We start from the raw sequence: 23,490 nt of genomic DNA on the forward strand, positions 1-23,490 counted from the left end.
ATAACAAGCCACAATTCCAGGAGCCATACAGGCAGGGTACTAAGAGCCCAACTCCATCAGGGGTCAGTAAATAGCAGGTTGTCATAAGGCTAGAGAAAGATGTTTACCAGTGTTTGACATTAGAGAGCAGGGAACATGTTCACTCTTCCTTCCCCAGCTGCCCCAGAGGGTCAAACAGCAAGTGCTGCCAGGAAAACTTGGAGGGTGTTTTCCCTCTTGCACTCCCTTCCATACTTCAGAGAAGCTAAGGCAGAAAGGAGAGGGAGAAACCACAAAAAGACAATGTTGAACCAGGATGGTCTTGAGGGATTCAAGAATGAACTAGAGCTCTCAAGGATCAAGCTCTCCTCCTCCAAACTCTGACCCAAACACTGTTGGTTAGCAATCCACATCCCACGTCTCATCTAAGCATTCTCAGTGCTCAGTACTCTGATGCTCCATGCTGTGATCCTGCTCTGGACGCTAGGACCCCTGTGTCTGCTGCCATCACTGACCTCCAGACCTCAGGAAGTAACATCCACAGTATCTAGGCCTTCATCTACCTTACCTCAGCATTTGTGACTATGAGATGATAATGAATTTGGAGCAGAGCTACAAGGGCACATGGGAGCCCAGAAGGGAAACTGAGAAAAGTAGGATAAGGGAAGTCAGAAGAGTGTAAACAACGAGACAGCTCTAGAGAAGGAAGATCAGGAGCTTCAGTTCTTCCAGATTCACAGCATAAGAACAGCAATTAAAAGATGCTAAAATAAAACTGATCAAAAGTACTTTCCTCCCACGCATAACAGTGCATCTCAGAGACATAGGATGTCTTGGCAGGAAAAAAATAGAAAGATGGAAATGGACCTGGTGTTTACAGTAAACACTCATTGATATAAGAGTTAATGCTAGCACCAGTGTTAGCAAGCAGACAAGCCTGTGGATTAGGCTAGACTCTACCAGAGATCAGCATGAGATCCACTTAGGGGGCCCACACCCTCGTACCTCCTTCTGTTGTGATGTTTCACCCAGGATAAGGCTCTGAGGTAGAGAAGATACTTGGATCACATCCAGCTAGACCATTGTATGATCCTAAGCTCCCACCAACAAGATTACTTAATGCCCATATAACCCTTCACTCCCCCTTCAGTGAATCCTCTGTCTGACAAGCCTCTGGCTGCTTTCCTGCATCCTCTGCTGCAATGGCTGAAAGGGATGAGTCAGTTCTCAGCCCTGATTCCCAGGAGATCTTTTACATCAGGGATTCCCAAGCTCACATTGTTCAAGAATCACCATCACTAACAGCAACTCCTGGCTCTGTGCCTAGCGCACACATATACTGAAGGTGGTGTTCAGCAGCTGGGGCAATGTTCATGCCCCATTCTGAAGCAGCTTGCATACCACTTCTGAAACAGCCCCGATTTACCCTATTCCCCCCCCCCCCAGCACCAAGGGAAAAAGGATGCATCAGGGCCCCCTAGTGCCTGTCTGTTCATTCAGGCCTCCCCTGCCTTTGCTGGTACCTTTGGGGCTGATTGTAAGGTTTAGACCACATCTCTCTGTAAGTGGTTGCCGGGAACAGATTTCCAGCACCAGCACCAATTTGCTGGCAAGCCTTGCTGAGTAACACAGGCCTCACTTTTGTGCAGATGTTGCTGTGGGAGGACAAGGTTTGCACAGGCACACTTTGACATTTGACAGCAAAATGTCAGAGAGCTGATACACAGCCATTTCCCAGCTGTCTCTCTGGAGCTCTGACTGCATCACGCAACTCTGCTCAGCTATTTGGTTTCAATAGAAGCAAAGGCTCCCTGGTGGACTGTGATTCACTGTCACAGATGCTGCAGCAGACAGATGCCTATTCTGCTTGCACTCCCAGCCTGCTCCCAGCACAAGGCTCTGAGGGCCAATATTGTAGGAAGCATGCAGCCAGCTCCTGCTGGAAGTCATTCTAACAGCTTCCCTAGGGATATGCATGGTTTCTTTTGTGCCCTAGATACCTGTCTCTCCCTTGGAACACCTCTCCTGGCTTTCTCCTGTCTCAGGGATTGCAGGGAAGTCAGGCAGTAGCATTACTACCACAGGGACCATTCAGTTCCCAACACCAGACCAACCTCCCTTCCATACATCTCTGGCCATATACCCTCCCTTGGTTCTCCCTCACCAGTTCTGGAAGACTGTAGAAAGATTCTCCCTCTTATATTCAAGGTTTGGATGACTGGGATTGACACTGGGCCTTAAAATGTATCAGGCAGAACGGTGTCAGATTCTGCAGGCTTTGATCAGCTCTCTGTAAAGCCCTCACACCCCTTTGCAAGGAACGATTCTCAGAAATGGGAATAGGCAGTCTGTACCAGACACTTTTTGCCAAATTACTTCACTCTTCTCATTTATCACTTGTAATACCACAAGTCAACAGTGTGCTGAATCCTCCTCAATCCTACACACACAACAGCAAACATAGAATCCAGCAATGATCCCTGCTCAGAAAAGTGTGTCATGGCAGTACAAGGCAGGAGATAACAGATAGGTGCAGGCACACAGGGAGCACCATGACTCTAAACACACCAGTTTGACAGCCATTTTGATTGCAAATGTCAAAATTCTTTACCTCCTGCTTCTGTAGCTTTGCAAAGAAGCTGCAGAAGACCGAGCTGGCTCCAAACCAGCCTGCATGGCTCTGCTTCAATTAGGAGAGGGCTGGTGCAAATACCAGGCATGCCTGCGAGTGCTGATGCGTTAGGTGTGGCAGTCACATACCTCCAGACATACCCTGCTATCTATTACTGCCCTAATGACACTTTTGGAGCTCCATCGCTGATTGTTTAATACCCTGCTCTGCTCAACACTGTCAGCTGCACAGATGAGGTGACAAAGTTCAAGAGACAGTGAAGCAAGTTTCTCATAAGATATAATGCAACAGAAGGGGAAGGCATGCAGAGATTTAAGAGATAAATATGATTTAAATACAAAAGGATACTATATATGGCATAGAGGATGCAGAGGCAGGAGTAAGATCATCAGAACTGCCAGTTGGAGGAGATACTGCTTTTTTGGAGGCTGGCTTTTCTGAACAGATTACTGTTTCTACAAATCCCAGCCACTTCATCCATGAGATTGAATGAACAACGTAAATCTTTTACTGTGATGGTTCTTGCTGCCTCTTTCTGTATGGCTGTGGTTTCATTGTCATCATCTTCCTCAGATGAATCAAGACCAATCAAGTCATTTAAGGGTTAAAGATGGAAAAACAGGGCTAATGGCTGGGAATTCAATCTCATTGATGAACTGGCAAAAATCATTTTGTATTGGAGATGCACACTCTTTTGAAGGTTGTTCCACAGGAATGCCCAATTCCTATGGGGCATTTGCATCAACATGCCCAAAGAAGCCATACAGCTCTACAGAACAAGAATCAGCAGAAATGCTGCAAAAAACATGTATCTTCTCTTTGCTCCATGGGGAGAAATATATCCAGTTTACTCATTGTAAGTTTACTTCAGGGCCAGAAGGTTGGGAGAAGAATCCAGACTGAAAGTTAAATCTTGAGACATTCCACAGGACACCCAGTGGGGGGTGTCCCAGGGGGGATCTTGGGGCTCAGACAGCTGCTCACTGACTCAGGCACCAGTTTCTAGGATTCCAGTAATGCAGTTAGTCCCTGCCACAGCTTTGCTACTCCAAAGGCTGCCAGAAGGTACTGAATGGTTTAAAAAAAATCAACAGGACAAATCCAGCAAGCTGGAGGGTATTCAGAGAACAGCCTGAGCGAACAGCAAGGGGCATGGAATGAGTGGCTTGGGGACAGGACTGAACTACCTGAGTAGGAAAAAGAGGGTGGACGTGAGGATTTGGGAAGCCTCTAAGTTGTTGCAAGGTAAAATTAGACAGTGGTATTTGCTTGGATATTCATTCATTTCTAGTTAGCTAACACATCACTGCCAAATTCACACCTTGATTAAATCATTTAATAAATCATCCAGCACATATAATGAAAGAAAAGGTTTAAAAGGAAATACTAGTTGTTTGATTCTTCCTAAGCTTCCAGCTCTCCTTCCCTGTCTCAAGGAACACAGAGCATAGTGAGGTTGGTCTGCTCGTTCCTGGAGTGAATATTCCAGCATCTAATGTTTAAAGGGGAGCTGTTGCAAGATAGAAAGACTAAATATTTTCTAAATTTCTGCCTCAGCTCAGGCCTGTTCCTCTTGTGCTCCTGAGTAAGTCATGATTCCTAAAAAGATCACTTCCCTTTTCTTTCTACAGCTAGGTGCTGCCTGGGCCAGAGGATTTTCCAGAGGTTTCCAGGACAGCTTGACTAAGAAGCCTAGCCAAAATGTATCATTACATCCCAGAATTATATAGGATTACAATGTGTTCAAAATGGAAACTGCAGCATGTGACACCATGTGACAATCAATCACAGCCTTTGTGCACATGGCAGTAAGTAGCTGTTCAAGTCAGGGGTGAGGGGCTTGCTAACAGTAATGATATGGTGAGCAAGTAAAGAAAAGGTAGACTGTATATTCCTGACGATGATACAACTAGCATGAGGCAGGTACCTCCCAATTAGAAGTAAAGAAGCCCCAGCTGCTTCGGTGTTCTGACTTGGAGGAGACATTAGAGACACTCGCTCAAGCAGCAAATCTACACCAGCTATCATGCTGGCTGGACAGTGACCTGACAAGTTTCTCCCATTTCTGTGCTCTCTTGCTCCATGACTCATCATTTGGCATGTGGGACTCGGCAATAGCCAGTTATAGGCTGTGACTCACAGGCATCAGCCGAGGTGAGCTGGGTTTGAGTCTGCTCCTTCTTCTCTCCATCAATCCTCCCATCTTATATGCTCCTAATTACCATATGCAAATCCAGAGGAGAAAAAGACTTTGATGTTTCTAGCTGCTAATATCACAGATTACTGCTGAACTAAACTGCAAACACAGTAAATCCTTTCTTATCACAGACACTCAAGTAGCAGCGGCAGCAGCTGCAGGAAGAACTATATTTCTATAGCATCTTTCTGTCTGAACACTCCAAAAGCATGTTAAAGATTTTACAGGAGCAGGAATCACAATTCTTTTCTGAAACATGGATCTGTCTGGGTGCTGGAGCCTGGCTGCTATATGATTCCCAAAGAGCACTTAAGGACCCATGCAGATAAGAAAAATCCAATAAAATAATGAAACTGCTGGGCAGAACCTAGCTAAGATGCCAAGTTTTACTCCTCTTTACCACAGGACTTCTTATAATCACAACATGGTGCCTAGATGCCAGCTAGGGGACAGAGCCCTGCCCCCTAACTCCCCTGCCCCATTTTCAATGACATCTCGTAATCCAGCCTTTCCACCCAGGCCAGGCTCATCTGCACTGAATGTGCATGGTATCTGCCAGAGACTGTACAATTTTGGCCAGGGCTTAGCCACAAAGCAAGGCTGCCTCATGAATATACTCCTTTTTCAGATATGGCTGAGGAACCAGAGGCTTCAGTCAAGTAGTGGAAACAATACAGCAGGCAGTTCTGGGTGAACCAGAGTCAAGGACAGTAGAAGTACAGCCTGAAGATCTTCCCACCACTTCTACATGTGGGAGCTGGGTGTTCAAGAATCTCTATCACAACCACCACAGCCAGGCATGCAATAAACCACCTCGCTGACAGTCAGGCCTGAAACTCAGTGTGGCTTCATAGATCAAAGCTGAACTGTGCCTGGAGACATACAAAATGCCAAGGCTGCTCCTGAAGTCTCTGTTATATAGCTACATGCAACTGTGATTGAGCAGGTTGTTCAGGTGCACTCTGCAGGGGCAAAGGCTCCCAGGATCATAAAAAGCAGAGGAGAGGGTACAGCTTCTTCATGTAAGTGAGAGTACTTTCAACAGCACCGGAGATTTCAGGGGTTGCTGGGGATCTGAAGCATCCCCAAAATTGCCACATTTTGGAAAGGTCTCTCAATGAAAGGTCACAAATCACTCTTGCTGGGTCCTCAGGACCTTCCCCCCAAACATTTACTGGAATCCAGCTTCAGACAACTTGGCCTTGCCCAGACACTGCCAAAAGAGAGGTCCTGCTCATCCAAGGCTTAAGGGAGGATAATTTCAGAACCAAGTTTCACCTGCACAAAGAAAAACAAATGAGGAGAGCTCCATCTCAGATAGTTCTAGATCCCCTGTCACCTTGTTGACTTGGGGAAGAGGGTGAGCTAAACCCTAAAAGGAACAAACAAGGTCTATCTTCACAGTAAACAAGATCATACTGCAGTACAGGTCAGCACACCCATAGAAACTTCAGCCACTCCTTAGCTGCCTATATTTACTGTTGCTTACTCTATATCCAGATTAAAACTGGCATGGCATTTCTGTCCAGACCACACCTTGCAGGAATCACAGCTGCAAAACGATCTTGAAGCCTCATTGCAAGGGAAAAGTGCCAAAGATCACTGAAAGCCCAAGAAATAAGGAACTCGGGGTTAAGATAACTGAGATAAAGAGACTGTAAAATCATGCCTAATGTCCTTTCAGACCAAAGCTTCACATATACAAGAATCACTCATTATCAGTTGAAAACAGCCATTTCTGGGATGGCAGATTATAGATATATGACCTCATGTAGCAACATAGCAAGAGTAGGACAAGCAGTAAAAGGTGGGTACTACTTTCAGCCAAGAATAAAGGAAAACCTCAGGAGGACCAAGCTTTTGAAATAATTAAGGTACCATCCCCACCCCGCAACCCACCGTAACTAACTACACAGAACATTGAGATGAATGAATACAGCAAGAGACTTCAAAAAACCCTAGTATGATCATTTTCAGACTTGTACAAAGCAGCAGCATGATGGCTTCACTACCAGGACTAGGTGGCCACGTCCCAGTGAATGGGAGAAGCAATGCAGATGGGGCATAACCTAGCAGTGATGAAGACCAGCTCTGAGAAACAACCAGAATGCCTGCATCCACAGAGCTTTATTATTTTTAAATGATGCAATCCTACTTGAAATTTAATATATACTGTGCGTAACCAGATCAGAAGCCCCAAAACCAAACACAAATGGAAAATATCCCAGCAGCAGACTGGTTTTATTAGATGTTCCTCTTCACAATGCTCATCTAAATGGCTTTTCAAACAGCAGCTACATCCTCCTGCCAAGACTGCAGAAAACTTTAACCCTTCCGAGCTCTAGAAAGCTCTGCCAAGACCAGAAGCAATAACTGCATACACAGGAAGAAATTTTCTATTTCTGCAAAGCAAAAATTTGCAACAAACTCAATGGTCTGGAAGCAGGCAGAAGCCTGACTCAAGAACGATAATATGTTATAAATCAAGAGGGCTGAGTAACAATCCAATAAAAGCAGCATCTACTGAGACTAATGCATCAAATCTATCCCATCCTGTGAAGGATGTCAGGACCACATATATTTTTGCTGCTGACACCCAACTGCTCTTGGTTCATTGGTTGGATTGAGGAATTCCCAGCAGTTAGCTGGAAGAAAAGACCCTTTACATACAGGTTTGAAGAGGGAAATTGTTTGCCTGACTATTGTTAAGACCAGGCATTTCTTGACCCTTTTTTGGGCCAAGTGCTTGAACAATCAGGCCTTGTATAATTGATCATGTCCAAATGTTGTCTGAATCTCATTTCAATAGAGTTCAGGGTGGGAAAAGAAAGGGAGAATGATTCCCAAGACATGGGACAAGAAGCTTCAGATTTGGGAACAAATCCTGGGACCAGTCTTAGGGTGAGACTGCCTAAGATTAGAAATGGCTCTTTGTACTACATGGCAACTCTTGATGTGACCTCTCCGGCCAAAACAAGTCTAACAAGAAAGGTTTTTTCAGGAAAGAAAATCTAGGGCAACTGTTGCCACTAGCTCAGAAATAGAAGGAGGAGAAGGAAGCAATGGGCAGATGAACATATTTAGCCTTCATGGATCAACAGCTACAGTGAAGTTTTGATATCAGCAGAGGAACATAGAAGTCTGGACTGGATCATATAGTCAGCGAAGCCCAGTCCTTCATCTTTGCCAGCAGAGAGCTCAGATGCTCTGCATGAGATGTAATAGGCCTAGGTGGGCAAATGAGTGACTGGCTGCTCCATTCTCCCCTCCCACAAGCAGCTTCCTTCCCAAGAGAACAGTTTACATCTAGAAGCAGGTTTTATAACCCTTCCATACTAAGCTAGGTGCCTAAATGATTATAATGTTATATATTCTTGACATCCCTTACAGTGTCCATTTTTTGTCTGAATTCTCACTGCTTTTGGGCCTTGTAACTTCCTGAGCCAGTGAGTTCACAGCTAATTACGTGCCAAAGGGACAGTTTTCTGTCAGTCCTTCTGAACATGACAGCTTTTAATGTCAATGTTTGTCCTTGTGTTAGGGCAGGAAGAATATTATCTTCTGTACCACATTCACCTCCCTTCTGCCTAGCCTCAAGCTTTTCATTCTTTTCACATACAAGAGCTTTCCCTGGTCCTTGGTCCTGCCACCCATCTCTCTCTGACTGGCTTCTTAATGTGTGCGTGCATGTATGTGTGTGTGTGTGTGTGTGTGTGTGTACGCACACATGGACATGCATGGCAGGTGGGGAGGAGGGGAGGCAGAACTCAGAGCGCCTGGATAAATCTGCAACATTAATTTACATAACAGAATATTTTCCATGTATCAGAACTAATAAAAGGCAAGCCAGAACCTTAATAAAATGCTTGTAAAGCAGACCAGACACTACTAATGATTACACATACTTTTCTTCTGAGAGGAGAAGCTTATCCCTCACAGGGGCTGGCAACCCAACCAAACCCTTCCTATAAAAGCTTTAGTAGGGACAGTGATCAGCTGCACTGAATGAGACTTTCATTTTTGGATACACTCTAGAAGATGGCTCATGTGCTAATTAGGCTTGGAACGACTGCACTCAACTGAGTATTAAGGGTCTAACTAACTAAATCTGATAACCCTGGATTAACCAAGGTCTTCTGCTGTGGAAAGTCTTGCTGGGCTGCAGAGTAGGCACAGACCTACTCTACAGGAAGTAGGAGGAGGGCAAACTGGGATGATCCTTGGCTCTGTACTGGAGGAGCAGTTAAGAGTCCCTGGGTACACACTGAGACTACCAGAGCGATGACTGTTCTGCTTCTAATCTCTTCAAAGATGTTAGGGAGGGTTTAGGAAGACACCTCAAGAATGTAGGCTCCCAGTCCATCCCAACGAGGACACACCCATATTGGGACACATTGTCACTTGAAGCTGTTGTGTCCTTTTTGTACCAGATGTCTGAGAGAAAAGAACAAGTATCTACAACAGAGGTGTAGGAAGACTTTGTCTTTCCCAAGCCCTTACACTGAGACTGGCTTCAACTCAACCATGAGATTTCAAAACTCTACAATTTTTGTTCTGAATATGTACAATATATACATCAGATAGTCTTGTTATCCACACAAGCCCCAAACCATTTGGGAATATTGCTGGACTTTGAAGTTTAACAGCAATATCCATGGACCAATTAATCACAGTACGTGAAAATCATTCCCATTACCAGTTTCAAATAATCCTCCTTAATTTCCTAGAAAATTTCCATGTTATAAACTGAGCAGCACATAAATCACTGTCCTCTTTCTCTTGAGCATTCATTATTTCACATCATGATTCCTAAGTTTCCTCTCTAACACAAATAATTCCATTTTCTTCAGTCTTTCCTCTTATGAGAGTTTTCCAGGATCTCATAAAGTTTCCTGGGCTGTTTCTCAATTTTCTCCAACTCTGCAGTCATCCTTCTGAGCTGGGGTAACTAACTGCACACACTTTCCCAATGAAAAGTGGGAGGTCCTCTGTTTTATGTATTGACATTAGAAGACTCAGTACCATAATTTTCCATTCCATTTCATATGTAGCCTAACTCTCAAATGCAGGCATTCACCAAAAAAGGTCCTCACAGAAATGGCAAGAGTGACAACCAGGTGCTCTTCTGAGCTTAATGGCAGCTGATTTGGAAGCTAGCAAGGTGTCCTTTTGTGAATATCCTCTGTAACTCTGTTACTCGTGTTGTTTTCTTACAGTAAGATCAAGCTCCTAAACCTCAAGGTCTTTGCAAGAAGATTAGCTTAGAAGGAACCAGGCGATTTTTCTTACATATCTATTCTCTGGGGAGAGGAGTTTCTTTTCACTGTTTGTGTAGTGTAGTTTATGGGGGTTTTGCCCTGTCAAGTTGCACAGATTCTTGAGGTAGGAAAGGGAAAGTCTTCCCTGCCCTCACGCAAAATCTCTTTGTGGATCCCCCAAGAGATAAGGAGGTCCTCAATGACTAAGGTCTGGGCTGAAAGACAGTTTGCCTGGTGAACTTACTTCATTAAATCAGTGAGGTCTGGTGACCTGGCTCCACAAAAGAAAGAAGCTTCCCCTTTCATTTTGATGAGCAGGCCAAGCGGTTTCTGTGGTTTTTTTATTTTTCCCCCTCAACCTCAACTTGTGCCCAGGGGAAAGCAGACAACGTGGCAGGAGACCAAAATTTTGGCTGTGGAACACCTTTGGTAAAGAGGGAAATCATTCCTCAGCATCTCCAGGACCAATACAGATGCATTGCTTCTGTTATGAGTGTTTATCCATCCTGTAATATCCCATCATATCAGCAGCACAAAGCCTGGGAGAGGTCAGAGTTATGGAGAAGGAGGTATTCTTTGACGTGGTTAAAGCTTGTGCAAGTCACCAGCAGAAGCATGTGAAAGAGAAACCCCAATAGATCACTGTCTACATATCAGTTACTCAATAAGGCACATCAAGGCCTAAACTGAATGACATACGACTACTGTGGTGCCATTGTAGTGCTTTAATACCACCCTCATGGCTACCGCTTGTCAGTGCTGGGACACATCTTCCTCAGACAGTTCTTCCTCTCCATACCTCTTACTGTGCCGTGAAGTAGCTAGCCCTACTGTATTAAGGTCTAGAGACCCTTGCAAACATCTGAGGCCCCTCTGTGCTCCATGCAGTCTCACCTTTCCTCTCCCTCAAGTCCTCCCTGAAAGGCAGCTAATTTAAGAGAAAACAGGGAGGGAAAGCACATGGAAACAAAGAGGCTGTCAGGCTTACTGTAATAAGATGCAGTCACCACCTTCAGAGTGCTTTATAAATATAATAATTATAAATAGCAAATGTCTGCAGAAATGAAAATGAGGCATAGGACATGAAGCTGAAGACGAGGAGGAGAGATCTGGATAAGGAAGAGGATCTCTTCAGCAGCCATTTCAAGCACTATGACCTGCAGCAGGAGGACAAACCTTAGCAGTGGGTCAAGTTAGATGCTGTTGCAGGGGAATGAGAGAGAATAGTTTGTTGGCAATACAAAATAGCTAAGCTTAGATCTGTGCTGAAATCCACTTGCCATTCTTCCAAAGGGCCAAGCTACAACCACTGCTCATGTTAAGCCACATTCAGCCAATAAATACCTTAGAAGTGACTGCAACTATTCACATACTAACAAGTGCTGAAGGAGAGGACAGCCACAGTAAGCCACAGCTCAGGGCAGATGGGGTCATTCCAGCCAAAGATCATCAGATGGATCTAAGCAAAACCAGAGAAGACATTCTGCAAGGGCTAACAATATCTTGGGACCACAGATATGAATTATTTATACCTCCACTAGATATTTTCATGTTCGGGCTTACGACTCTACCACCTGAGTTACTGGAAAAAGTCTGAGGGCTGCACTACAGGGAAAAATGCAGTGCAAGCAAGCACTGGAACTAGCCTGACTGCAAAGAACAGTAAATTGCACTAGCACAATGCTCCAGACAGGTCATTCTCCCTGCTGAGGACATCTGTAAGGACAGTTATGCTGAGCACTGCTTCTACTGCCTGAGCTACACAGAATACACACGGCAGTGTAGTGTGATGCCTGTGTCCCTACTCTTTGCCATGGGAAACCCAGAGAGGGATCAAAAGAAGGTGGCCTGGTAAACAGTTTAGGCAGAATTGGAATCGCTAGGCAAAAAGAAGGTTAAGTAAGTATGTGGTTACTCCTGCACCAATGCAGGCAGAGCAGAACAGAAAAAAGCCTGCCCACTGAAAGCATTTAGGTCACACTTTTCCTGATGCAATTGCAGCTGGTACCAGTTTACAAAGAATTGAGCGCAGATCTGGAGTTAAAACAAACTAATGAGATTAGCCTAACTTTGTGAGAGGAAGGACTCCCTTCTCCCTTCAAGAGTAGCACCTGAAGGGTCCATTCCCTGAGGGCTGGAAGGAGCTGAGGGAAATGTTATAATTGGCACTGAACCGAGTCTGTGTTAGCCATCACTCAGGAGCACAAAATTTCCCCCAGCATTGACTGCATCACAGTTAAGCAGCTCATCAGTTCAAAACATCACAGAATAACTGGAATTCTCATGCAAAACTCATTTTCCTGCAACTGTATCCCAATTTTTCTGGCACTAGTATTCAGTGGAGTTCCTGAACAAACAAACAGGACCACAGACACACAGGTCAGTCCTTTGCACATCCAGGAACCAAGGGGAAAGCAGACTGTCCCAGTCCAGTCCTCATCCTTCACCCATGTGTCTCACTCTTCCTCAAGAACAGAGCACAGTCTAGTCTGAGGTAACAGTGGGTCCGAGAGAAGTATCAGATGAAAGTCTGCTGTATATTTGCAGCATGTGGTCTCTTTCCCAACAGCTCAAACTCAGAGTGTGAGCCTGAGCCAGAAAGTGCTATTACATACACTATGGCCACCCAGCTGCATCATGGTCACTATTTACCAGGGTGGCTCTGCCTCCTGTTATTGCCACTTGGCTGGCAGTATCCTTCATCACCTCACCTACGACACACTCCAGTCAACCTCAGCTCTTTGTCACTGGGCTGAACACTCCCATCTACTAGAGTTATAATGACCACAGTCTTTTCTCTCTGTCTAAACAACCATTTGAACTTGTCACCTGCATCTTTGTGCTCCTTTAAGCTCCCCCCAGTGGCTGCTTTACCTGTCAGATTTTCAATTTAGTGAGCTTTTTGGAGCAAAGGATGTTTCTTACATTGTATTGTGTAGTGCCTGAACCACTGAGCCCTGACCTTCCCTGCAGTTTCTTGATATTAATGTATCATGAACAAAACTCCCAGCAGCATGTTGCCTGATGGACTGTGCCTGAGCAGCCAGCAGCCTTGCCCAGTAAGAAATATTTGCATGCATTTTATGGATAGAAAATTCCATTACCTACAAATATCCATGGCTACAACATAATTCTGGTGGGGAGAGGATGGGTTTGTGGATAGGCCTGCTCTTGCTCTCATCTTGAGAGGTATGTCCCTGCTTTGACCCACTTCTTTCAGAAAAGAAACACTAACATAATTTCCATGAAGAGAGAAAACTGGAGCAGACATATAAATGTTAGGGCATGCAGGGAATCTGCTCAGCAGATAACATGAGAAATCCCTGCTAAGGCTAGTTACCAACACAGCTCATTGATCATTGCTATGGATTCCACCTCCTGCCAGCCATGAGCCCTCAGCTCCTTGAAGTCTTATCTTGCAGCCTCTTGCATAGCCTGGAATGGGGTTAAACTTCTGACTCTTTTGGACCTACAGACTGGATTGGAACTCACTGCTCAATCTGCCAGAATCACTTTATCCCCCCAAATCTTCTCGGTCAGTACTGTCATTCAATTCCACAGCTGACAGGGAGGATCTCCATCTCAGATCCTCAGTGTCTCACAAAGATCTCAGCACCTCTCACTTTTCATTTGCTTTTGTTGGGTTTAATCACCGCTCGGGTCCATGAGAACCTCGCCTACAGAGATATCGTCTAGCATCGGTGATACAGAAGTGACTTTGGACTGAATGATCTCAAGCGGATCCAGTTTACATAAAACAGAAAGGCAAAAATTGTGCAGTTCTGTAAAGAAGTCTTTTTAATTTTAAAAGAGCAGCTCTTTGGCATATTAGGGAAAACAGTTATAAAGCCAGCGAAAATGAAGAGCTTGGGGAAATACTACAGAAAACATTTTGAATGTATACCATAAGTAATCTGGAATCCATATGCCAAGCAAGGTGAGAAATTTGAAGAGTAGTGCTCCTGACTAACCTGAATGAATAACCACACCAGGAAGGATATTAGGGGTATGTAGAGCACTTGCAAAAACTGGAAAAAGGAGTTATTCATCCAAGAAAATTCCACCTTAAGACATCATGGGAAGGGATACAGAAAGAATCACAAAAGTCAAGCATCGTTAAATTTTGCCAAGGATACCTAACAAGTTCTTCAGCCACATAAACAAAAAGAAAACAAGGAGAGAGGAAGTGGGCCAACTGTGCAGTGAGGAAAGGTAGAACGAAAAGACAAATCTAGATATGACCCAAATAGCTAAACTCTCTGATAATGTTTCAGCAAGAAGAAAAATATGGGAGCTGGGGCAATGACGGGTTAGGCAATGCAGGGAAAAGAGGGTGCAGAAAAGGAAATGATTATTTGAAGTGGAAACAAACTCAAGAGTATGAATGCACTCAAGTTAGAGGGACAAGACATTCTTGATCCCAGAACAACGAGAGAATTGTTGCATGATCACAGCTGGCATCAGGGCTTTTGATAAAAATATCCATGAGGAAAAAGAGAGGAAGGAGGGAAAGCCATGTGACTGGTGAACAATAAAGGTAAAGCCTGTACCTGTATTGAAAGAGAGGGCAATGACCCATGCTAGAATAGATCTACTGGCCTGCCCTTAATACTACATAAGGCTACATACGAATAATGAGCCAGGGAAATAAATGAAAAATGGGGCAAAACACAACATGGGTTTGCTAAAGTTGGGTTACTGCCTGGCTATCAGGAACAATACCAGAGTGAGATCTTGACTCACCAGAAGCATCAGACTGGAAGGAAATTAAGATCTCTGGGACAGAGTATTTTGTCTTTGTTTCCTACTACAGCCTCAGACACTCTGACGAGCAATAATGGAGCCACTGGCAGGCCATTTGTGAGCCCACTGCATATTCTCCTGGGCATCTGCACTTTCTGCAGTGCACGTCCAGGCCCATCCCAGAGATCCTGCTGTCCATTATCCCCAGCAGCAAAGCAGGCTGCATCACTTTCTTTTTTTTCCATCAGGCAATCATTGTACACACTGCAAATTCTCTTCTGCACCCTGATACATGCATCCTGCATAGTTATGTCCTGTTGCACATCCTGTCCTCCGGCCCACGATGCGCCTATAAACAAATGCACACGTGCTGCACACGTGTCTTATCCACTAGCTACCTCCTGCAGAAGCCTGTTCTGAAGCATCACTTTTTCACCGCACAAATGCAGTCTGGTAGCATGTCTCTCACTGTACAAATCCCCCTTTTCACCCCTGCAGGAGCATATCCTGCTACCCAACCCCGCCAGGCTGAATGGGATGGAGACCTGGAGACACAAAGAGGGTTCTTAGTCCCCAGGGAGAGGTTTCAGGCCTGGGATGAGAAGGAGCTGCAGTTCAGGAAGCTCCAAGAAGCTTCCAATACATTGTCACAGAGTGGTGGGCAGAACTCACTCTGCCCTGTGGCTTTGCTGAAAACCCTGTATTCCCTGTTTGTTACCCTGAACAGAAACTCTGGGTTCTTTCTTCTTCACAAAGCGTAAAGATCAGAGAGCCTTACCACAATATAGGAATGGAGAGTGAACAACTGCCTAAGAATCTGCAGCCGTAAAATGGTTCCTTCAGAAAACCACTGCAGAAAAGGCTGTCCTGAGAATCGCTCCCATCTCAACAAACCTGTTGGGTCTGCACACAACACTGACCACCTCAGGGAACCCAGTGAGAGAGGCTGGAGAATGACTGTACAAATGACACAGACAAACCCTTACAATGACAGCCCTGGATTTCCTCCCTTGTGCCCTCTACCACTGATCTCTGACCCACAACCCCCTGCTCTTCTAGCTCTGCAATGCCCCTCACACCTGTCTATGGCCTTTTTGGCTCCAAGGTTCCTCCACTGCTCTGCCAAAACACTTAGCATTTTGCTTACATTATTCCTACTGTCCTGGGGCTCCTGACAGGCCTAAAGATGCTTTATCTGAACTATTATCTGGTCATTTCAATACTGAGCTGCCCCCAAGCTCTCTGCCAAGCTTGGCAAATTGCAGAAGGGTTTTGTGAATAGGTTAGAGCTGCCATACTTGCTCATTAGCAACATCAGTATACGAGACTCTAGGTGTCCAGAGGTAAAAAGCAGAAGAATTCTACCTCCTCCATACTCCATACATTCCTTACAACACCCATCAATCCAGTCCCTGTATGTACGTTCCACAGTAAGCCAATGCTGCTGTAACTCCCATAAACACCACATTCCCCCTAAACACCTGCAATTGCAACCCCATATGCTCAGCATTTTCCATAACCCCAAAAGACTGCATCTCCTATTTGCTCATTTCCTTATGTTACTACATCCCCATGTGTACATTCCTCTATAGCCACATCATTGTACCACATATACCAAAATCTTGTTCTTTTATACTTTTGCCTTATTCTTCTGACTGTCATCCTGAACATTGCCTCTTTGGCATCTAGATCCCTTTCCCACGTACATCCTTCTCTTTGTTCAAGCGCTTCTCCTTTCGCATTTGCAGAGGCAATTTGATGGAAGGATTTGTGCAGCAGTGGGGGAGGGAAGAAGAAGAAAGGCAGGGAGGGAAAAGAGGGATTTGGTTATAACGAGACCATGTAATTAAGCTCTAGTAACTGGTATCCAGCCTGGACCACTCATCTCAGTAATTAAAAATAATAATTCCTCCATTCTTAGATAACCTTTCTCATCTCATTTGTGAAAAGTGGCAAGCAGAGAGCATTCATTTCACAAGCATCACAGACACACCCTAAGCAATACAAAGGACTCCAACCTGCACAGATTTCTTTGGAGAGGAGCAAGATTTTACCTGCCACTCTATTTTATGCTAACACCTTTTTGTGCAATCGATTTACTGCTATTAAAAAAAAAAGCCAAAAGCCACACAGACAGCAACCTTTTCTCTGTCTGTGTCCTTTGTTTCTGGCTTTTCATGGAAGCGCTGTCTGTCAGAACAGCTTTCGTGCTGCACAGCAGCAGCACCACCAGGGATGCACGGAGAGCATGGCAGCTCTTGAGACCAAAACAATCCGTGTGGGCTCGGCTGTCATGGCAGACACAATAGAGAACTGTGCAACTGCATCAAAAGGAGAGCATTGTCAGGGCGAAACACAGCTCGCCTCTGCACAGCCAGCCCCCGACACAACAACCGCTATTTCATAGCTACAATGAACAAACATATTCTGCACAGCAATACCAGCCTCCTCACTCTTTTACATCAATTACAATCACAACAGCTCCAAAGCAACACAGCCTCTGATGAGACAAAGCAATCCCAAAATCTTTTAGCTCCATTGGGTAACTGGCAATCTCTACAAAAACAAACCAACCCCTGCAGGATAATGGCTAGAAAACCATCAGTAAGAAAAACATCCACCCGATCACTTCCCCATCTCACCTTTCCACGGATCCTCTATTCCCCGTCTCCTCTCACTGAACACACTCTGCTCCAACAGCACCAGCCAGTGCTGAGCACTCAGATTCCAGCGGGCTCTGTATTCTCTCCCAAGGATGCTGTGGGAAACAGAGAGTCAATTTTTTTTTTCACAGCTGCATCCCTGGCATTGCAGAGGGTCTGCGCAATCACATCTCCAATGCTCCTGCTGCTGCTGTTGTGACGTTGCTGCGTGTGAAGGAGCAAGCATGCCCACAGCACAGCCGCTCCAGCTCACAGTCAGTCCCTGCGGGACCTCAGACCAGGCAGGGGATGGGAGGGAGCAGACATGGGGGGAAAGGCAGAGAACAAGCTGAGATGGAAGACGGACGATTGATTCTTACAGTAATTGGGAAATCAGGAAGGTAGCATGAGAAAACACGTAAAGACAAAGCCTGTAAAGGGCTGTAAAATAGAGCTGCAGCATCTTATCCTGTGTTGAGCTTGTGTTTCAGATGCTGTGTGGTTGCAGGCTGTCAGGTCTCTTCTCCTGGCTTTGGAAAGCAAAGGGAGCTGGAGTGCTGTGTTCCTACAACTCACAATGGCAGCCAGAGCCCTTGGAGATAAAATGCTCTCCTGCAAAGCAGCACACAGGAGGAGGATGGGCAGGACTCAAACTGAAAGATCAGGAGTACTACAAGAAGCTTCTTGAAGCTTCTCTTCTATTTCTGTAATGCCTTTTCCTAAACAGCTTTACCAACAGCATCCACACAACATCCCTGAAATGCAGCCACCCCTGGAGTGGGATGCAACCACAAATAGTTCATTCAGTGTCAAACACACCTATCAGGAACAGGATGTAAAAAGTTCAAGCTATCACAGGAAATCTTAAATCAAGATCCCAGCAGCTATTAACTAGAGCTTGGGATTAAAGCACTGCCAATAAATTAGGCTAAATCCTGGCACCCCTGCAAGGCAATCCATAACAGACCCTCTTTCTTAAGACAAAGGCAAGATGCACAGAGATCACTACCTGCAAAAAGTCAGGCTCTCTTCTGATCCTGAGACCACGTGTAAGGATTTTTTGGTCAGCCCGCTTTCATCAGAGACTGCTGCAACCTGCTCCATATGCAAGTCAGTGCAGCTCCTGGCAAGGCACAGGCAGCTTTGCCAAGGGACACATGCTGCTACTTCAGGATTTCTCTTCTGAAAAGAGCCCTGAACCGTCTCCCTTCTCCCTGATGCAGCAGCTTGTTATTCTGTCACAGGCTGGGCACAACTACACACCTCAGAAACCAAGCTGGGCTCAAAGGCAGTTCCAGCAGGGATGTTTCTAGCAGTGAAACAGCTCCCCTGAGACAACCATCCTAGAAGAACTACTCACATTATTTCACTTTGCTGTCTAACCCTCCTCAGAGGGCTAAGTTGCCATTTCTATCCTTCTACACTGTCAAGGCCTACAAGTCTGAACCAAAATCCATCTCCTTCATGGGGGCTAGGCAAGTCAGAAAACAGGATAAAAATGTCACACAGACACATAGTTCAAAGAAATTAAGAACCATGACACATCTTAGTACTTTCTGCTCTATGCCATGATACACCCAAAGCAACTGTCAAGCAAAACAAAAGAAAACAGCCTAAACAACACAATACTTTGTACAGGCTTCTGCCTCTGGAGAGTCCAACATAAAAAGCTATACCAGAAAAATATTAGATTCATCACTGGAAGTGGTTGCCAATCATCCTGGATCCCAGACCACTATCAACCCTTAAAATGCCTCTTTGGGTAACATTCAAATCAGATTTCTGACCAAAAACACAGAGACTGTTCCTGCCAAGTAGTTACCAAGGGCTCCAAAGACAGGAGTTTGGGACTTCCCCAGTGCTGTGGGTAAGAGTGCAGAAAGAGACCTTTACAGGAAGACAAAAGGAAGGACCTTGGGCCTTCTGTGGGCTGGGCAGTCCATTCACAATGTGTTGCAGCCAATATCACAGATGCAGCTCTGTCACTCACCTTCAAAACAGTAGGAACAATCTTGTCAGTCAGTCCCAAAGCTCAGGCTCAGCAGGTCCTTCCTGCTGGCAATGAACATGACCCATCTGTGGCAGTTCACGCTCCTGAGCCCACTGCTTGCCTTTGCTTGGGCCCCACACTCCCATCCGATCCCATTCAAGTGGCAGGGACAAGCCTCAGGGATGATGCAGCCCCATAGCAGGAGTGAGGGATGTACCTCCACGCCTGGTGATTGCAGCAAGAAGAAAGCTAGTCCTGGAGAGCCCTGTTCCACCCAAGCCGCAGTAAATGAAATTATTAACAGTTTCAGCTAAGTATTCCCATAGAGCGCAGCCCCCAGACCCCCATAAGGCCAGCCTCATTGTATTGTCAGCGTTAATTAAGGCAGGCTCTAGCAGACATCTCGGGCCCGTTCAGCTGGGACAGTCAGGGAGCAGCAGCAAGAAAGGAGACAGAGTCTCAACTGTGGAGCTCTGTGCAGAACAAGGAGCATTTGTTACCCAGGAGACTCGTTCCCACAGCAGAGAGGAGAATGGAAACTATTCTGGTGCCCTCCCCAGTCCTCTGCGAGCTTTGCCAACACTGACGCTGGGAGCTATAAATGCTGGCAGGCTGAATGTTTGCCTGCATCCCAGCCCCTGCCACAGGACACTGGTATTAACCAATTCACTGATGGTAATGCCTCCTTCATGTAGCAAATAAGCACTCCAGAGCAGATGCAGTCAGGGGGCTGTTTTGTTAAAAATCAGATGGATCAATGCAGCAGAAAAAGGGCTCCTTCAGAAACACCCCCAGCTAGCTATTTACGTATGTTTCCCAATGTAAACACTCGTATTCTCCTCCCCCAAACAGTTATTCAGTTCAGTGCCTTCCCCCGACCCTAAACTCGTTGCCTTGCATCCCTACTGCAAGCTCCCCTTTGCTGCCCCTCTCCACAAAAGTGGTAAAAACTGATGGGTTTTCTCAGAGCTTCATAGGCAATAAGAGATTACAGGCAGTAATGGAGAAGAAGAAAGCTCTTTCTTGGGGCTCACTTCTAGATGACTTCTCTTTGATCACAGAGATGAGTCAGTGCAAGAAGGGGAGGGTGGCTGACTCCACAGTCTCATGCAAAGGAGGGGAGCAGGAATATTGAAGGCTGGTAACTGCTCCTTTGAGAAGCAAGACACAGGAGGTGCAGGGGCCAGAACCCACCATCCCTACATTAACCCAGCTCCACTCCCTGCTCTGTGGATAATGCTTCCCACAACACTTTCGGCATTGCAGGGTGCAGCTTGGCAGGTGAGAACAATCAATGTTATCAAACAATGTTAGTCTCATTACTCACAGGCATCCGAGATGTAGGGCAGGGGTTTTGCCATCTTCTCCCTCCAAGGGTGTGAGAATTGAGTGCACAACATGTTCTCCAGCCCAGGTATTCCAGTAAGGAAGCATCCCATTCCCAGTGCCAGGTTGCAGCACAGCTCGCCACTTCAGGGGGAGCCCTGTGTGCCGCACTTGGGCTGGGCATGGGCCATATGTACCTGGAGTGCTTTGTTCTCCTGCAGACTATCACCAGGACATGAACATTCACCCAGCCCCTCAGCATCTAGGGGGGAAAAAAGCACAATGCTTTTCTGCCTTGACAGTGGAATATTCACCTGCTTTCACATACTGTGCAGAAATCAGCTACTAAGGCCAGCGCATCCCTGCAGACAAGAAGGAACAAACCTTCCCACCCTCACTACGACTGTATAGCAAAATCATCCACCTCAGCAAAAATAGCCTAAGCCTCCCACCTATTTGCTGCAAATCTTCCCGGGTGATCAGTAAAGTGGAAACAGCTCAGGCTCAAATCCCAGCTGGCTGCCTCGGCTGTAGTTCTGACATCAAGCACCAGATAGGAAAAGGCCTTTAATCATGCCTCACTGTCAGGCACGGTGCTCAGTCTGCCCACCCTTGCAACAGCCAGACAGCCTCTGGGCTACAACCTCTTTGCTGCAACTCACTGGTGTAACTCAGCACAGAGAGCTGACTGCCTCCTTCTCCTGAGGATGGACACTTTGATCTAGGCATCGTTACCCGCAGTGTGCCTTCAGCAAATAAAAAGCTGCAAGAACAGCAGCAAGCTCATCACCACAGTGGACAGCCTGTGCCTTGCTATCTACAGCAGAAACAGCAAGAACATGTCTAGGCCACAGCTTGACTCTTCATGACCTGATTTGTAGCACAGCCACAGGAGGGAGAGACATGTCACGCTTTTGCACATGCTGGACATTCATGAGCAACGCAGGAGCAGCTCACTGCCTTTCCACCCTCACCTACTGATTGCTCATGGCAGAAATCTGAATCCACAAAACACAGCAACCCCATCCCCTACCAGTCAGGCCATTTTAGGAATGCCAGAGAGGCATGCTGGTCAGAGCTAGTAATCAGCACGGTGCTGCTTACCTGCAGCAAGGGGGACCAAAACACTTCAGGAAAGCAGAAAGTACTGAAAACTTAAAAAAAATCCTCAAAAAAAAAAATCATTCCCCATCTCTGCAAACTCTGCCTTCAAGGTCAAACATCATCACTCTCTCAAACACACAGAGATCAATACAGGCTGATCATTACCAATATATGCTTGACAACTTTTGTATCCAGTATAAGGTGGGAATAAAATATGGATGATTTTGAATGAGGGGGGCAAAAAATCCAGAGAGAGTGAGAAAAGCACACAGTGACAACAGCACGCTGACAATGCCTGCTCTCAGCCCCCGCATTTCCCCAGAGGGTCACTAATGATCCCCACTGAGCCTTGCTTCTGAGAGGAACCAAGGGCAGAGGCACAACAGTCGGCAGGGCCATGAAGGTTGCACACACATGTTTGCAAAAGCAGGATTCACCAGGCAGCTCATGATGACCCTGCCCCAGCAAGCCCTGTCCACTCCCCAGAATGGCAGTACTGGTTTCTTCAGGGCTAGCAATCCAAGGCAGGAGACCTGCCTCCAAATTAGCAAATGGCTTGATACAGAAAGGTGTTTTTTTCCAAAACATGGACTATTCTTGTTTGCTAAATATTTTTCAAGATAACAAAATTCCTAAATTGACTCCTCTGATGTTTAAGAACCTAAAAAATTTCCAGCTCACTTTTATTCATAGGTAGCTCATCCCTATTCCCTCCTGTTCCAAAAATGACCGTTAGCTTCAAAATTTATCCAGTCTGTGTTTAAAGTTAAATTATCCAAGTTCTGTAACTGCTTCGCAGTAGGTAGGCTCTCCATTTCTTTGACCATAGCAGTAACCCTTCTCTGGACCTGATCCAGTTTGAATCCAACCTTCTGTGAGTGACCAGAAACATACACAATCTTTCAAATGAGATCTCATCATGCCTTAAGATAATAGCACTAAAATTTCCCCATCTCTACTAGAAATATTTTGTCCAATACACCATTTTGGATGACGTTTATCTTTTTCATGGCTGCATCATATTAGTTGTTCACAGTTATCTCATGCTTGACTGATAGAGCCTGGATTTTCCTCTGTCTCCCTCATTTTCTCCAGTGAGCTGTCAGCTGGAGCTGAACTTTTTGCTTATTCCTAATGGACATGACCATGCAATTTTGAACTACCCAGTTCCCATTTGTAACATTCCTTAAAGTCATCCAAGCTCTTCCTTCTGAATAGCCCTGAACTGCCTCTGAATTGATGATGCTCCCCAGCTTTGTGTCTTCAGGAAACATTATCAGCAAACTCTCACTTTTTAACGCTCAGAGCTTTATGTATTGAATAGGCTCCATTCTAAGGCTAATTTCTGCTAACAGCTTCCCTTTTTACCAGCATTTCCTCTTTCAACATTCCTCTTATCTTCCTTTAGTCAGTTTGCTGCTCCCTATTTCTCAGCAAAGAATGTTGTGGAGAGAAGAATTTCATGCCTGTTCAAGAGGAGGCAGGAAAAGCGCTTGGGAGATCCATTTCAGGTCACTAAATGGTCAAAATACAACAGACTTAGGAAATCCCCTGAACTGAAAATGTTTAGAAGCTAAGGAACTATTAAGGTATCATATCTGCTTGCCTTTTTCTCACTC

The 23,490-nt window shown here is 45.5% G+C and overlaps 1 protein-coding gene across 2 annotated transcripts in view; it reads right to left on the reverse strand.

Moving 5' to 3' along the window:
* Positions 1 to 20,827, reverse strand: part of RUSC2 (RUN and SH3 domain containing 2) — a 40,367-nt gene extending 19,540 nt beyond the window's left edge. For both annotated transcript variants that reach the window (XM_067315841.1, XM_013952849.2), the window contains exon 1: positions 20,769 to 20,827. The gene's annotated coding sequence lies outside the window, so the exon portion shown is untranslated. The remainder of the gene's footprint in view (positions 1 to 20,768) is intronic.
* Between the last annotated feature and the right edge of the window lie 2,663 nt (positions 20,828 to 23,490).

This window comes from Apteryx mantelli, chromosome Z (genome assembly GCF_036417845.1).
Source record: "Apteryx mantelli isolate bAptMan1 chromosome Z, bAptMan1.hap1, whole genome shotgun sequence".
In the NCBI taxonomy this organism is placed as follows: Eukaryota; Metazoa; Chordata; class Aves; order Apterygiformes; family Apterygidae; genus Apteryx; species Apteryx mantelli.